This window comes from Oncorhynchus mykiss, chromosome 8 (genome assembly GCF_057628025.1).
Source record: "Oncorhynchus mykiss isolate SJ-2025 chromosome 8, ASM5762802v1, whole genome shotgun sequence".
Taxonomy (NCBI): Eukaryota; Metazoa; Chordata; class Actinopteri; order Salmoniformes; family Salmonidae; genus Oncorhynchus; species Oncorhynchus mykiss.
This window is the reverse complement of record NC_143029.1, coordinates 32,183,260-32,192,722: the sequence shown is the minus strand read 5'-3', so window position 1 is coordinate 32,192,722 and position 9,463 is coordinate 32,183,260. Positions and strand designations below refer to the sequence as shown.

The window sequence follows — 9,463 nt, the reverse complement described above, 5'->3', positions numbered from 1 at the left end:
GAGCCCCGGATGAGACAAGAGACAGTTGCCATAGCGATGAATCGCTACTTCCCTCTCAAGGATGCAGTGTTTCTCGTTCCCAGTGCAGCCACCTTTTTATCTCCCCAGCAAAATGGCTAAAACACACACACACAGCTTTCTCACAAAATGCTGGGTACATTTCCATGCACAGGCATCCACAATGTCCAAATGGATTATGCCTTTTATGTAGCCTCTTTTTATTTTTTGACCTTTATTTAACTAGGCAAGTTAGTTAAGAACAAATTCTTATTTTCAATGACGGCCTAGGAACAGTGGGTTAATCGCCTGTTCAGGGGCAGAACGACAGATTTGTACCTTGTCAGCTCGGGGATTTGAACTTGGAACCTTCCGGTTACTAGTCCAACGCTCTAACCACTAGGCTACCCGGCCACCCCTGTACATGTGGACATCACACATTAGCCGATACTCTTACATAAATAATTAAGAGATTTTATAAGTTGAATGATACTCTTCATCTATTAGCATTAGCCTGCTTTACTCCAGAGAGCAAGCATAGTCATCTTCTGCTTTAGCTGTCTGTAAAAGGGCACAGGGTGAGACCCAGATGCAGACACGGGAGGCAGATGGTTTGAGTCTCTGATATTTATTATAATCCAAGGGGCAGGCAAGAGAATGGTCGTGGATAGGCAAAATATCATAAGGACAGAGTCCAGGAGGTACAGGGTGGCAGGCAGGCAGGCTTGAGGTCAGGGCAGGCAGTATGGTCAGGCAGGCGGGTTCAGAGTCAAAGCAGTCAAGGGTCAAACCGGGAGGACTAGCAACAACAGAGAAAATGAAAACGCAGGAGCACAGAAATAACATGCTGGTTGACTTGACAAAACAAGATGAACTGGCAACAGACGAACAGGGAACACAGGAATAAGTACCTAGGGACTAATGAGGAAAACAGGTGACACCTGAAGGTGGGTGGAGACAATCAAAAAACAGGTGAAACAGATCAGGGCAGGACGGTCTACCCTTTGTGCACATTGATGTTAGCGGTGAGATTCGTAGCCCATTACTCACCAGACAGGGGGCATGCAAATCTCCAAACCGCAAAGTCACTCTCTAAATTAAAGCAGCCAGACAGTGAGCACCCCATTAGGTGTAACATGGAGGCTGGGAGGCTAATAAAATTTCAATACATCTCTGATGCGTTCCTGCCTGCCACACCGTAGAGCAGGCCCGAGGATGTCAAACACACTGCATTAATATAGTCACTGTTTCGGAACAGTCATTCTGTGTCCCAAATGGCACCCTATTCTCCATACAGATGCCGGATCTTAATTTGACCCCTTTCATTTTAGGAGGATTTTAATGAATATTGAATATTTAGAATCGCTGCCAGAGGGCAGCGGGAATTGGTGTTTGTAGGCTATACAATAACTTAGGCTTCATGTCCACAACGTGTCAGTTCAAGTAGCCTTAATACGTGCAGGCCATTGTCTGGGAGAGAGGCTGCTCGGAAGCTACTTCAGCTGCGTCATGACTCCCGTAGTGTGGCAAACTACGTAGTATATTTTCGCACGACATGTTCCTTCATGGATTATCAGAGGGGGTAAAAGACAAGTGTGGTGGTTATTTTCTGTACTATCAAATGAGAGACACACTTATCACACAAGTCAGAGTTATACTTAAACTGAATCTTTATTAGTGAGAGCTTTGCAATAGCAATGGCTGGTTGACGAATCACCCTCCAATGATTCATTGAGAGCCACAACACAAAGGCTAATGAGATCTTTTATAGCATATATCCACCCCTTAGTCTACATAACAAACCGGGTCACAAGGTGAGACTTTTTAAATGAGAAAGCAGGATGCTGTAGCCAGATAGCATTCGCCAGAAATTAGCGTTCAGTTTGGCACCTAAGACGAGGTTCCGATCTCGTTCCTGGTACATCATAGCACAGAAGCACCAACTCATCCAATGGCATAAATCAATTGTCAACTCCAGATACTCCCATCTCAAGTAAAAACCCCTTCTTGGTCACACACCTGGACAAGCTCACTGAGGGGAGTAAGCCTATAGGTCATACACTATCCCAGGATAAGTGCAACATCAGAGATGACATACAATGGTTCCAGACACAACCACACTTATCTGTTGTCTCAAACCTTATCTCCCCTAACGCCAAAGGAGGGAGTGATTTGCATACAGACATTGTGGAGACAAGTAATTGGTTCCCCATTAACCTTTTTGGGATAGGGGGCAGCAGTTTCACATTTGGATGAATAGCGTGCCCAGAGTGAACTGCCTACTCTGTCCCAGATGCTAATATATGCATAGTAATATTAGTATTGGATAGAAAACACTCTGAAGTGTCTAAAACTGTTTGAATGATGTCTGTGAGTATAACAGAACTCCTGAGAAAACCTGAGAAAAATCCAACCAGGAAGTGGGAAATCTGAGGTTTGTAGTTTTTCAACTCAGCCCCCATTGAAGATACAGGATGATATTAGTTATGTTTCACTTCCCAAGGCTTCCACTAGAGAACATTTAGAACCTGTTTTGAGGATTCTACTCTAAAGGAGGGGCTCAAAAGGGCTCTTTGAGTGAGTGGTCTGGCATTGTGCCACAGCCTCGGTCTGGCGCGCTCACGTGAAAGGTAGCTTTTCATTTGTACAGAATGGAATTGTCCGGTTGGAACATTAATTAAGTTTCATGTTAAAAACATACTAAAGATTGATTCCATACTTACGTTGGCATGTTTCTACGGGCTGTAACGGAACTTTTTGAACTTTTCGTCCGACGTTCGGCGCGACCCGAATGCGCTTTTGGATTTGTTTACCAAACACCCCAACAAAAGAAGATGGGTGTTCCGCTAACCCTTCACATGGTTTAAGAATAGGTAAAAACACATTCACATATGAAGACAATGTTCCCTCCTGTCCTCTTCCCTTTCTGATATTTTGCATAGCACCAGGGACATGTGAAAGACAAGTCTGGCCTATCCCCTCTCTGGGCCCCAGGTGACTGAGCCCCAGCTGAGGGAAGAAGTGCAACTGCCAACACCAGTCCAAAGGGATACATTCTAATAACAAGTATATCATATAAGCATATTATGCAGATAAGACATCTTAATTATCTATGTTACCCAACTAATTCTGATACTTCCGCCACACAAGCTCGCAGCGCGGGAGCTTCCCATGGACCTCGACTCTCATAGCCTTGACCATACTGTTCGATGGAAGGCTACAGGAACGTAGGAGTGAGAGGAGGTCTGTTACCCATTCACACTCGGTCGTCCACGGTTCCCACCTCGCCTCCGAGGAATCCCTGAAGTACCAAGCGTCTAAATTACTTAGAGAATCCGATGTCACCCAAGTTCCCTCGGGAATCACAGAGGGCTGTCGACTCACCTCCTCCGGAGCCCATAAACTGGGCAGGGCTAGATTGTCTCCTGCTTAACACTTACACAGACTGAGCACCAAGAGCTGTCTGTGTTGTCGAACAACAGGACATTACATATCTAGCTGCCCATTAAAAGACCAGGCTCATCAGTAGGTATGAGTACGCTGGTGAGCCATATGGGGAGTTTCCAGTCTCCCATTACTCCTGCCCCTCTCCATGCCATCTTGCTGTGGGGTGACCGGTCCAGACTACGATTCCTATCAACCAGTGAGTGTCAGGTAATCACAGTGAGTCTATGTAGTTCCCAAGCCACACTGCTTCTAGACACAATGCACATCCAACCCGGAAGCCAGCTGCACCAATGTGTTGGAGGAAACACCATACACCTGGCGACCTGGTCAGGGTGCACTGCCCCTGGCCCGCCACTGGAGTCACTAGTACACGATGAGACAAAGATATCCCTGCGGCCAAACCCTCCCTAACCCGGATGGCGCTGGGGCAATTGTGCGCCTCCCCATGGGCCTCCTGGTCGCGGCCGGCTGCGACAGAGCCTGGGCTCAAACCCAGAATCTCTAGTGGCACAGCTAGCACTGCGATGCAGTGCCTTAGACCACTGCACCACCCGGGAGGCCGAAGACAGCGTTTAGCATGGCTAGAGGGCACTACAAGTACCTTGTGATGCCATCCGGACAGACGAACACTCTCACAGTGTTCCAGGCCCTTGTCAACAATGTGCTCTGTGACATGTTGAACAGGTTCGTGATTGTGTAGCTTGATGACATCCTCCTCTTTTCCCATTCAGCTCAAGAGCATGTCCTCCACCTCCAACAGGTCCTCCAGCATCTCCTGGAGAACCAGCTTTTTGTGAAAGCAGAGAAATGTGAATCCCATCACTCTACCATCTCCTTCCTAGGATACATCATCGCTGCAGGTCATATTCAGATGGATTCTGACAAGGTGAGAGCGGCAGTGGATTAGCCTCAACCCACATCCAGGGCTGCAACGTTTCCTGGGGTTTGGTCATTTCTACCGCCGCTTCATCCAGGGATACAGCACCCTGGCTTCCCCCTTCTCAGCACTCACCTCTCCCAAGGTACTGTTCACATGGTCTCCAGCATCAATTCACTACCGCTCCCATCTTAATCCATCCGGACTCGTCCCGTCAGTTTGTGGAAGTCGACGCCTCGGACATCGGATTTGGGGCTCTCCTGTTTTAGCGTTCTGCCCAGGACCAAAAGCTGCATTCCTGCATTTTCCTTTCCCATCTTCTTTACCCCTGCTGAGAGGAACTATGACATGGGAAATCGAGAACTAGTCACGGTTAAGATGGAGTTGGAGGAGTGGAGGCACTGGTTAGAGGGGGTGGAACATCCATTCTTAGGGTTGACTGACCAAAAATATTTCAGCACCACCAAGTGCCTCAACTCATGGCAGGCTCGATGGGCTCTGTTATGCACTCGTTTTAATTTTATTATCTTCTACCGCCCTGGGTCCAAGAATGTAACACTGAGACCATCCTCTCTACCTCCTGTCTAGCGGCTAACTGAATATTTGTCCCAAAATCTTTCTGTTTCCCAGTCCTAGAATGGGCACATTCCTCTAGACTCAACTGACTTCCTGGCGTCAGTCAGAACGTGGCTTTTGTCCAACAATATTTTTGGTGACCCACCAAGGTTCCTGACATTTCCGCATTTGTCGCTGCATACACTGTGTGTGCGCAGAATAAGACCACGGCAAGCTCCGGCTGGACTCCCTCAACCACTCCCTGTTCCTCACCACCCCTGGTCCCATATATCCCTGGACCTCGTCACTGATCATTCAAATGGTGGTAGATAGGTTTTCCAAAGCCATCCATTTTATTCCCCTTCCCAAGTTACCCTCAGCCAAGGAGACGGCCCAGCTCACGATGCAACACATCTTCCGGATCCATGGACTTCCAGTCGACATGGTCTCCGATCACAGTCCTCAGTTCTCGTTCCTGTTCTGGAAGGTGTTTTGCATCCTCTTTGGGTCGTCGGCCAGCCTGTCTTCAGGTTTTCATCCCTAGTCTAATGACCAGTCAGAGCAAGCCAATCAGGATCTGGAGATGGCCCTTCGTTGACAGCAACTCGTGTGGGTGGAATACGACTGCAACACCCTTCCTTGCTCAGCACCTGGTATCTTGCCCTTCGACTGTTCCTTGAGCTCACGGATTGAGCTCACGTTTCATCTTTTTGATCATTTAATATGGGCATAGAGTGATTTGAAATGAGAGTCAGGAAGCAGAATGTCACTACCCCCGCTCCCTCTCTCCGGCGCTCATCATCGCCGGTTTACTATTCACTGGCTCTAATAACCATTATTACGCACACCTGGCACCATGGTCTCAGACAATCCCACAGGTGAAAAGACAGATGTGGAGATCCTGGGCTGGTATGTTACACGTGGTCTGCGAATGTGTGGCCTGTTGGACATAGTGCCAAATTCTCTAAAACAACTTTGGAGGCGGCTTGTGGTAGAGAACACAACATGCCTGTCCTGATCCTGCCTAACGTCTTATACCTGCCTGACTCTGATTTGGATTCTAACCTTTTCCCTGCGTTGACTTAACCTTTGCCTATAATAAACTTGGATACTCGTACTATCTGCCTCCTGTGTCTGCATCTGGGTCTTAGCCTGAGCCTTGAGTAGACAGAGACAAGCTCTGCAATGTTGTCTCCTCCCAAGGAGCCACCATTGGAAGACGCAAGGAGTTACTTCAAAACCTTATGGAAGAACTCCAGAACTTGGCGAGAACACCACGACCACGCTTTCAATGCGTTGCTGGAGCAATTCTGCGGATATTCTACTAGGCAGAAAGCCTCTATGGTAACCCCTCAGACTCTTAGTAACCCAGCTAACAGCGCCACTTCTCCCCAGCTTTTCCCGGCTTCCCGAGAACCCGGCTTACCTTCTCCGGAGCGCTACGCAGGAGATCCGGGATCCTGCTGCACTTTTCTCTCCCAGTGATCCCTCATCTTCGAGCTGCAGCCTTCTTCGTTCCCCTTGGACCGCTCGAAGATAGCGTATTTGATAAATCTGATGTCCGGGAGGGCACTCGCCTGGGCTACGGCGGTGTGGGAGCAACAGTCCAGTCTGGAAGAGTTTGTGGCAGAGGTACGTAATGTGTTCAGTTCTCCGAGGTCCGGGAGAGAGGCTGCTCATAAGCTGCTCCAACTACGGCAAGACTGATAGTGCCTAGAACGTAGGAGAAAAGGAGGTCTCTTCCCAGTCACACTTGCTCATCCTCTGCTCCCACCTCGCCTACTGGGAATCCCGGAAGTTCCCGACATCCACCTTATGAAGAGAAACCGAGGTCACCTGAGGGCGGTTGACTCGCCTTCTCCAGAGCCCAAACTACTGGGAAGGGCTAGTTAGTCTCCACGTGAACGTTAATGCAGGGACTTCAGGACATTTTATTTCGACCTGTCCATTAAAAAGACCTGGCTCATCAGTATGTAAGAGTACTGGTTCTATCATGGGTTGGAGCCATTTCTGCCATGTCTGCCACATCTTCCTGCAGGCTTGGGAGAATTCTAGGATCTCTCCTCCATTCCTGCATAGTACCTGGACCTCCGGGAGGTCTTCAACAAGGCCTCTCCCTCCACATCGACCCTACGACTGCCCCATTGACCTTCTCCTGGGCACTACACCACCTCGGGAGCGGTTTTACTCCCTGTCAAGTCCAGAGACCATGGCTATGGAGGAGTACATTGAGGACTCACTCGCTGCAGGGTGTATTCATCCAGCTACCTCTCCCGTTGGCACAGGGTTCTTCTTTGTGTAGAAGAAGGACCAAACCCTGCGCCTGTGTATCGACTGCCGGGGCCTAAATGGCATCACGGTTAAAAATTGTTACCCTCTACCACTCATCTATTCGGCATTCTAACCTTTTCAGGGAGAGACCATCTTCTCAAAGTTGGACCTTCAGAATGCCTACCTTCTGGTTTGGATACGGGAAGGAGATGAGTGGAAGACAGCTTTTAACATGGCTAGCATGCACTATGAGTACTTGGTTATGCCATTCGAACTGACCAATGCTCCAACTGTGTTCCAAGCCCTGGTCAACGATGTGCTCTGGAACATGCTGAACCGGTTTGTCTACCTCGATGACATCCTTGTATTTTCCTGTTAAGCTCAAGAGCATGTCCTCCACGTCTGACAGGTCCTTCAGCGTCTCCACAATAACCAGCTTTTTGTTAAAGCAGAGAAGTGTGAATTCCATCGCTCCACCATCTCCTTCCTTTGAAACATCATCGCTGCTGAACATATATGGATGGATCCAGACAAGGTGAGAGAGGTGGTGGATTGGCCTCAACCCACATCGAGTGCAGCTGCAACGCTTTCTGGGATTTTCTAACTTCAAACGCTGCACCCCTGCGCTTTTCTCTCCCATCGTCTTACCCCTGCTGAGAGGAACTATGATGTGGGAAACTCCTCACCGTCAAGATGGCATTGTAGTGGAGGCACTGTTTGGAGGGGGCAGAATACGCATCCTTAGTGTGGAACCTGGAATATCTCCGCACTGCCAAGCGTCTCAACTCTAGGCAGGCTCATTGGGCCCTGTATTATACACGTTTCAATTTCACCACCTCCTACCGCCCGGGGTCCAAGATTGTGAAGCCTGACGCAATCTCACATTTGTATAGCCCCGCTGCTACTCCGTCTGACCCCGAGACCATCCTCCCTACCCCCTGCCTAGCGGCTGCACTCGTCTGGGGTATAGAGAGCCTGGTCCGTAAGGCGCAGATGTTTGTCCCGAACTCTGCTCGTTCCCCGGTCCTGGAATGGGAACATTCCTTGAGACTGACCTGCCATCCAGGCTCCTGTTGGATCCTGGCTTTCATCCCACAATGCTTGTGTTCCTGATGTCTCTGCATTCGTCATCGCCTGCACTGTGTGTGCACAAAATAAGACTCCGCGGCAAGCTCCGGCTGGCCTTCTTCAACAACTTCCTGTTCCACACCTCCCCTGATCCCATATATCCCTGGAATGTGTTACAAGTATTTCTCCGTCAGATGGCATCACCATTATCCTAACAGTGGTGGATAGGTTTTTTAAAGCCGCCCATTTTATTCCCCTTCCCAAGTTCCCCTCAGCTAAGGAGACAGCTCAGCTCATGGTGCAGCACGTCTTCCGGATCCATGGACTTCCAGTCGACATGGTCTCCGATCGTGGTTCTCAGTTCTCATCCCATTTCTGGAAGGTGTTCAGCACCCTCATTGGGTCATCGGCCAGCCTATCCTCTGGTTTTCACCCCCAATCTAACAGCCAATCAGAGCGAGCCAAGCAGGACCTGGAGACGGCTCTTCATTGCCTCGTCTCCGCCAACCCCACCATCTGGAGCCAGCAACTCGTGTGGGTGGAATAAACCCGTAACACCCTTCCCTGCTCGACCACTGTTCTCTCACCCTTCGAGTGTTCTTTGGAATATCAGCCCTTCAGCCCTTCACTAAGGAAGAATTCTGCATACCCTTTGCTCAGATGTTTGTCCGGCGCTGTCACCACAACCTGGAAGAAAGCTTGGGCCGCTCTTCTGAAGACCACATCAAGTTATCAGTGACAGGAGGAACTCCAACAGACCCCTGCTCCCCGCTATCGGCTCAGGCAGAAGGTATGGCTTTCCACTCGGGACATGCCCCTCCGGGTGGAGTCCCGTAAATTTCCCCCCCCCATTTCCTTGAACCTTTCTCCATCTCTAAAATCTTTAGCCCGTCTGCTGTTCGTCTTCTGTTGCCCCGCACCCTCCGTATACATTCCTACTTTTCATGTGTCTAGGATTAAACCTCTGTCTGACAGCCTTTTGTATCTATTTCACTTGTCGTTGTGCTTGTTTCCACCCCCCACCAGGTGTCTCCCATCTCACCCCCATTATCCCCTGTGTATTTATATCTGCGCTTTCTGTTTGTCTGTCGCCAGTTCATCTTCTCCCGTCAAGTCCTACCAGCATGTTCCTGTGTTTCCTGTGCTCTAGTGTGAGTTTTTCCTAGTTTTTCCAATTCTGACATTTCTGCCTGTCCTGACCCTGTACCTGCCTGACTCTGATTTGGATTACGACTCTTTGCCTGCCTT

The 9,463-nt window shown here is 49.2% G+C and overlaps 1 long non-coding RNA gene across 1 annotated transcript in view; it reads right to left on the bottom strand.

Annotated features, from left to right (window-relative positions):
- The window catches only part of LOC149981497 (uncharacterized), a 213,243-nt gene that overhangs the window by 136,649 nt on the left and 67,131 nt on the right, over nucleotides 1-9,463 (bottom strand). The gene's annotated exons all lie outside the window — the stretch shown is intronic.